At 39.8% G+C, this 7,060-nt stretch overlaps 1 non-coding gene across 1 annotated transcript; it reads left to right on the top strand.

Annotated features, from left to right (window-relative positions):
* Positions 1 to 469: 469 nt before the first annotated feature.
* On the top strand, positions 470 to 576 carry LOC121105929. Its single transcript, XR_005838671.1, has one exon. It is a non-coding gene; the product is annotated as a U6 spliceosomal RNA (small nuclear RNA).
* Positions 577 to 7,060: the final 6,484 nt, after the last annotated feature.

The following is a 7,060-nucleotide window of genomic DNA, read 5'->3' as shown; positions in this document are numbered from 1 at the left end:
ATAGACACACTAGAGCAGAGAGGTTAAGAGCAAGGGCTGTGGGGTCAGGCTGGCCAACGGGTACCTCTTTCACCCATGGTTTACTGGTTATGAAAACATGGTTAATTATACCTTTCCAAATCTAGTCTTAAGTTTTATAATCTTTAATAACTCAATCAATTTGGGTTTGAATCCTTGCTTAGTTGTTTCATTTTCAACCAGAAAATTAGGAAAATATAGCAATGATCACCTTGGTTCCAATAATCTGGCTCTGAGTGTACAACCAAAGAGTATTTTATTGAGGAATATCATAGTCACCTTCCATGCCTCAATATCTTGATATGGAACATTATGGACAAGGCTTTATTTTGATAATAATAATCAAATGGTTCTTGCTTATCACAGTTTCCATAGTTTTTTCTTCTTTCAGAGTCACAGTTTCTATAATTTTTTTCTTCTTTATGTAAGTAAGTGTTTAAAATGTGAATAAGTAGTCACTTTGGCACACATATACTAAAATTAGAACATAACAGAGAAAATTAGCGTGGTACCTTCTCAATGATGGCATGAAAATTGACAAAGACTTTCATATTTTTTTGAAAGAGTTCTGGATATGGATAGTGGTGATGGTTGCACAACAATATAAATGTACTTAATACTACTGACTGTTCATTTAAAAATGGTTAAAATAGGGGCACCTGAATGGCACAGTCAGTTAAGCAACCAACTCTTGATTTTGGCTCAGATCATGATCTTGGGGTTGTGAGATCAAGCATGGAGCCTGCTTGAGAGTCTCTCTTCTCTCTCTCCCTTTCCCTCTGCCCCTCCCCCACCTCTGTCCCTCTCTTAAAAAAATGGTAGATTTTATGTTATATATATTTTACTACAATACAAAAATCAGAAAAATATGTATTAATACTGCTTTATTAAGAGGACCCTGAGATCTTAAAACCCTGGTTCTTTGTTAACAATTTTACATATTTGAATGGTCATAGAATAGCTAAATTGCTGGTCCACTGTTACTTAGCAAAGCAGAGACAAACAGCATTAAAATTCTGTATATTAGAATTTGAAGAAACTAACCAGAGCAAGCTGTTTTTTGTTTATACATTTATGCTTATTTCATAACAGCTCAGAAGAATAACTATTTGTAGAATCACCTGTTACACCACTAAATTTTCCACTATGTTTTTTTAATACTTGTAGAGATACATGCAGAACAGGACATAGTAATCAAAGCAAAATTATGTTTCAGCTTGATGCCCAAACAGCAATTTAAAACATTTTAAATGTTTTTATGTTATTTATTTTTCTGCACAGAATTGTCTCGCAAGCTTTCCTAAGGATTAAAATTACTAGTTTAAACAACTTGTGTATGAACATGAAGCATGAAAATAAATTTACACCAAGTGAGTAATCACAGGCCCCACTGCAGTTTCCATTTTCCATGATCTAACATTTCATCAAGCAACAAATATGGCGATGGATGATTCTGAAGAAAGTACAATTGCTTTCCTCTTTTTTTCTTGCCTTCTGAAGATAATGGCTTCTTGTTTTCAATATCAAATTGGTCTCTACCGGCATCTACACCCTTAAATTCTGCCTTTCCTCCTGTTGCAGTGGAAGAATTGTTCCTGTTTGCAACCACAGTCTCATTTCTCTTCTTCCCTTTGTGGCTAAAACTAGTGGACATAGTCATTTCAACTTCCTTGCCTCTTACTATCTGCTCAACCTGCTTCAGTCAATTTACTAGCACCTCCCTCTTGCTTTGCACAGTGGCCAGCTCTCAAACTTCATCTCTCTCAACTCTCCAGCAGTGTTTGAGTTATCATTTCCTTACTGACTTGTTTTTGTTTTTGACACTCTACCATGCTAATTTTCCTGCTTCTTCAGTTGCCTCCCCTCCTCTGTCTCTTCTGCTTCCTCCTTCTCTTCTTCTTGATTTCTACATGCTAGAGTGCCCGGGATGCAGGCCAGGCTCCATTTTTTCCTCTATCAATACTCTTCCATATGGCCCTAGCTAGTCCCTGCATGTAAATAGCATCTCTCTACTAATGACTACCCAAAGCATATATCTAGCCCTGCCCTCCTCCTGAACCCCAGGCTCATGTATCCAACAGCCCACTCATCATCCCCAGAGAGTGTCTATTAAGCATCTGCTCTCCCCGCCCAGAGCCTTCCCTCTCCAGTCTGTTCCACCTGACTTAGCTGTTAAGTCCAAAAACCCAGAAGTTATCTTTGAATTTCTCTCCCTCTCCCCTACAATAAATCTATCTGCAAGTCTTGTCAATTTGTATATCTCAAAACATTTCCTAAATCCAGTCACTTTTGCTGGCTTTCCTGCTACCATCCTTGTGTGTTATCCACACTTAACCTCAGCTAGCCCACCAGTCAACTTGCTTCCATTCCTGCCCTCTTACACTTCCTTCTCCACAGAGCAACCAGGCAGAGCTTTTAAAAAACTGAATCAGATTATGTCATTTCATTCAAAAGCTTCCAGGGTGGGACGCCTGGGTGGCTCAGTCAGTTAAGCGTCAGACTCTTGGTTTCAACTCAGGTCATGGTCTCAGGATTGAGCCCCATGTCGGGCTCTGTGCTGGGTGTGGGGCCTGCTTAATATTGTCTTTTCCCTCTCCTCTGTCCCTCCCCCCTTCTCTCACACCCTCTCTAGGAAAAAACAAAACCAAAAAAAAGCTTCCAAGGTGTAGGCATCAAACTTAGAATAAAATCCAAACTGCTTATCTCTTCCCCGTCTGTCTCTGGCCACCCTTCAGATCTTATCGCCTACCATCCCCTTCTCCCATGTCCCACAGCTCTCAGCCAAATCGCCCTCATTATTCCCCAAACATATCAATGTGTTTCCCTCCAACGGGCTATTTACTGATGCACACTATGTTTTTGATAATTATTTACTGGACAAACTATTTTAAGCTGGGCTTTTTCCTTCTCCACTCTCACTATATTGTTTCTGTTAGTTTGTACCACTTCCTGTACCCACTTTTACACCCACTCTGCATTATGCCCACAGAAGAAAACACTATCAGTATTATTTCAGGGTTACTCACTGTGGATAATTCAGTGTTTCTTTTTCAAGTGAGAAATCTAACAGAAGGAGTGGTGTCTTGATTTAAGGAAGCCTGGGAACGTGTCTTTAAGAAAAGTTATGCAAGATGATTAAGTTTTCCAGATCTAATATATAACATTGTGGCTGTGGCTAACGACACTGTATTGTACACTTAACCATTTGCTAAGAGGCTAAATCTCATGTTAAGTGTTCTCACCACAACAGAAAAACTTCCACTATCAGCTATGTTAGATAAGCTTGCTGAGATCAAGCATATCTAGAGCTCAGGCTTCTGTCGGAGGCCTGCTACTTCTGTAGCTGAGCTGAGTAGAGCCAGCATCTAATAATTTGCATTTGTACCAACATTACATCCATCTTTTTACCAGGAAGATTCAAGATCTGATCAGCTCTCACCACTGTTTCCCACCCTTTCCCCTGCCACCGCTATATATCTTCCTGAAATTGAGTAAGGCTAAAACCTAGAGACCTATCTTCATTTTCTCTACCATCCTTCTGTAATCCAGTGTTCTTTAATAAACCCTCTTTCTTCCAAAATACAAAGAACTTCATATACTCATCCCACAAATAATAACTAAATTCTTTCTTGCATCCAGGCATTATCTTGTCTCTGGTGATATAAAACGGATAGCAAGGGATTGACCTGTGCCTGTATTACTGCAATCCCTTTAAGTTCCTTGAGAGAAAATTGCCATATAAATGTAAATATCTTATAATCTTTAACTTAATTGTGTTTCCCAAGGTTCCATCTCAACTCCCTTCCTCATTCTCTACTTTCCTATCTTTTAACTTCCCACTACATTTTTACTGCATGTCATAAGATTCTCAGTATAAGATATTGACTGGCATCTTCTGTTATGTTCCTTTGCCTATTCTTCAATTTTCTTCATTTTCCATGTGCCAAACTACTTTCTACCTCAAATACAAAAGCCAACTCAAATTTAGACGAATCCAAGAAGACTATGTGTCAAAGCCAGGTATTAAAGGACTTCAGGAAAAAAATTCCAAAACACCCTGTTGTGAGCACCGTGTGTGAAGGACTGAGGGAGACGCAATATGAATAAGACCAAGCACTATTCTCAGCACCTTACCATCTAGGGAGTGGACGTAACATAAATGCACGATGAGTGTACTACTGTGACCTAAGGAAAATCATAAAATATGGATATCCCATGCACTTGAGAGACTCACAAGGACTTCCTGGAGGTGGCACATGCCATAAGAGGTTAAAAGTGTGCAGGATTTCAATAGATACAAATAATTGAGAATTCCTGACAGAGAGGCCTGTAAGAGAGAAGAGAAGCATGAGAGGAAGGATCCTAAATGATGATCCCTCTATCCTGTGGCAGCAAACGTCAGGAGCAGCTGTGCTTTCTGAACTCTCATTCGGCTGGCAGACAAGATTATCTGCCACAGTGTTTAATGTTTGTTTGATGATAATAATGATGGCTGAACAATATAGATTCATTCTTATGGGTCGATATATGAGTGGCATTGGCACTATCAAGACAAGGTATCTCTTCCTCAAAGTGAGTGACAGAGGAAGATCATGCAAACACAGGGGGAAGGCATCCTTCAAGGATGACATGAAGCTATGGCAAGAGCAGTTTCTATCTGTGGCTAGAAAATGCAACAGAAGACAGTTTCACAGAGTTTTAACCACAATAACAGATTACTTGAGCAGAAGGAGAAAGCCAACTCCTAGACTGCAAGACATAGCTACATAATACACACACACACACACGCACACACAGGGATGAAGGCAGGTTCTCATGTTTATTTTCATAATGCCTTTCATCTTCGTGCATGCAGAACATACTATGTGAGATTCAGAGTATGTGTTAGACACTCGGTACTAAGCAGGGTTTGAAGGAAGCAAAGGGAGATTTTGTCTTCTTCCCATATCCTCTATAAGAGCTTTTCTGTCCTTTGGGGAGCTACTTCTTAGCCTCTTTGCTCCCCTTTTTACCCACACTCTTAAATATAAATATAAATAGTCACTTTGAGTTCAAGTTTTTCCCTAAACCACACCAAAACAACAGCTTACTCTATCTTTTTCCATACTCGGCCCTATAAATTACATGTAGCAATTATAAGAAAAAGATTGTTTTAATTAAAAAAAGAAAGCAAAGATAAAGAAAAGCAGCTGTGCGTTTTACCAGGGGCTTGTGGTAGGGCCCAAGGTATTTCTAAGGTAGTGGAATACTGTGATGTGAGTCACAGCTCTAAGGCACCAACCCTTCAGAGCATAATTCTCTCTGTTGGTATAATATGCTGCCACACACTAAAGAGTGGTGTTTTTTTTCGAGGGAGATGTTTGGTCTAGGGCAATATGTTCAGGAGGCATCACCTTAAGAAAGGGATTGGGAGAAGTCGCATTGACTCTAGAACAAAGGTTCTCAGTTTGGNGACAGAGATAGAGACAGCCAGAGAGAGAGGGAACACAAGCAGGGGAAGTGGGAGAGGAAGAAGCAGGCTCATAGCGGAGGAGCCTGATGTGGGGCTCGATCCCGTAACACCGGGATCACGCCCTGAGCCGAAGGCAGACGCTTAACTGCTATGCCACCCAGGCGCCCCAGAACATCTGTGAACTCTTGAAACAACATGTAAAATTGTGTCTATTTGCATTTCTCTGGAGAGGTCTTCCATTGTTCTGTTCATGTTTTCAAAAGGATAAGTAACCTCCACAAAGGTCAGTGCTCCAGGAAAAGTATTCGTTTGCTAGGGCTATCGTACCAAAGTGTCACAAACTGGGCAGCTTAAACAACAGAAACGTCTTGTCTTCTCAGTTCTTGAAAGTAGAAGTCTAAAATCAAACATGTTGACTGGGTTGGTTCCTTCTGAGGGTTGTTAAAGGAACAGTCTGTTCGGGGCCTCTCTCCTGGGCTTGTAGATGACGGTCTTCATGTTCACATGGAATACTCTCTGTACATGTGTGTGTCCATGTGTCCATTCTCTTCTTGTGAAAAGGACACCTGTCAAGTAGGATTAGGACCCACCCTAGTCCAGTGTGACTTCATCTTTAGTTACATCTACAATGACCCTTTTTCCAAATAAGATCACCTTCTCAGGTATTGGGGGTTAGGACTTCAATATAGGAATTTTGAGAGGACACAATTCCACCCGTAACAGAAGGCACAGCAGTAGGATGTAAGGTATATTCTGTCCCATTTCAAACATACATCCCCCTATCTCCAACCCAGGAAAGATAGTATCAATAAGCCTACAAGAATGTTGTAACTTCTATATCCCTACATGAATATCATAACAGGAACACCAGTCATAATGAGTTAAATGATTAAATATGTGTAAAGCTCATAGATCAGCACCCAGCACATAGTATATTTTGATTAAATATTGACCTATCATTTATACACATTCACTCATAGTTTTCTTCTCACCACTTTCTCCTTGCCACTCAAACCTGAACCAGAGATGTTCTGGATTTCCCTATGATTTTCTCCTCTTTTCTCACAATCACAAGTAACATCTTTCCCAGGAGATGGAAGCATCTGGTAGCCTGTGTATATCATGCTGCCCCAAATTCAATAGGCACTTTTATCCCCAAAGATAACCCTTTCATAGTCACCCTATGGGCAGTACCACAGACCTGATCCGTTAAAGGTTCGCAGAGGGCTATATCCCTTTCCCTACAGTTCTTGCCCTTCTACGATCAATGTCAAGTGCATATTTTGAAGCCTGCTTTTCTTTTTCCCCTTTCTTGGGAATAAGGGACAAAATTTATCCCATTTGGAAAAAAATTATTTTATCTACTTTTTCAGAGTTTTTCACAGTTCACCTTCTTTTTATGTTTCCAAATGTACTTGTTCTTATAACTTTCTATAGTATTTCTTATAGCATGAACATTTGTACTCTTTCCTTGGGATGTATTTACTATTTTCAACTTGCTCTTCTTGTTCAAGGGGGAACAACTGATAAATCAGCTCTTTTGCTTTCTAAACAAAACTATTTCTCCCTTCTAAGTTTTATTCCTTTTAT

This window comes from Ursus maritimus, unplaced genomic scaffold (genome assembly GCF_017311325.1).
Source record: "Ursus maritimus isolate PB19 unplaced genomic scaffold, ASM1731132v1 scaffold_3, whole genome shotgun sequence".
In the NCBI taxonomy this organism is placed as follows: domain Eukaryota; kingdom Metazoa; phylum Chordata; class Mammalia; order Carnivora; family Ursidae; genus Ursus; species Ursus maritimus.
This window is presented reverse-complemented; position numbering and strand designations above follow the sequence as displayed.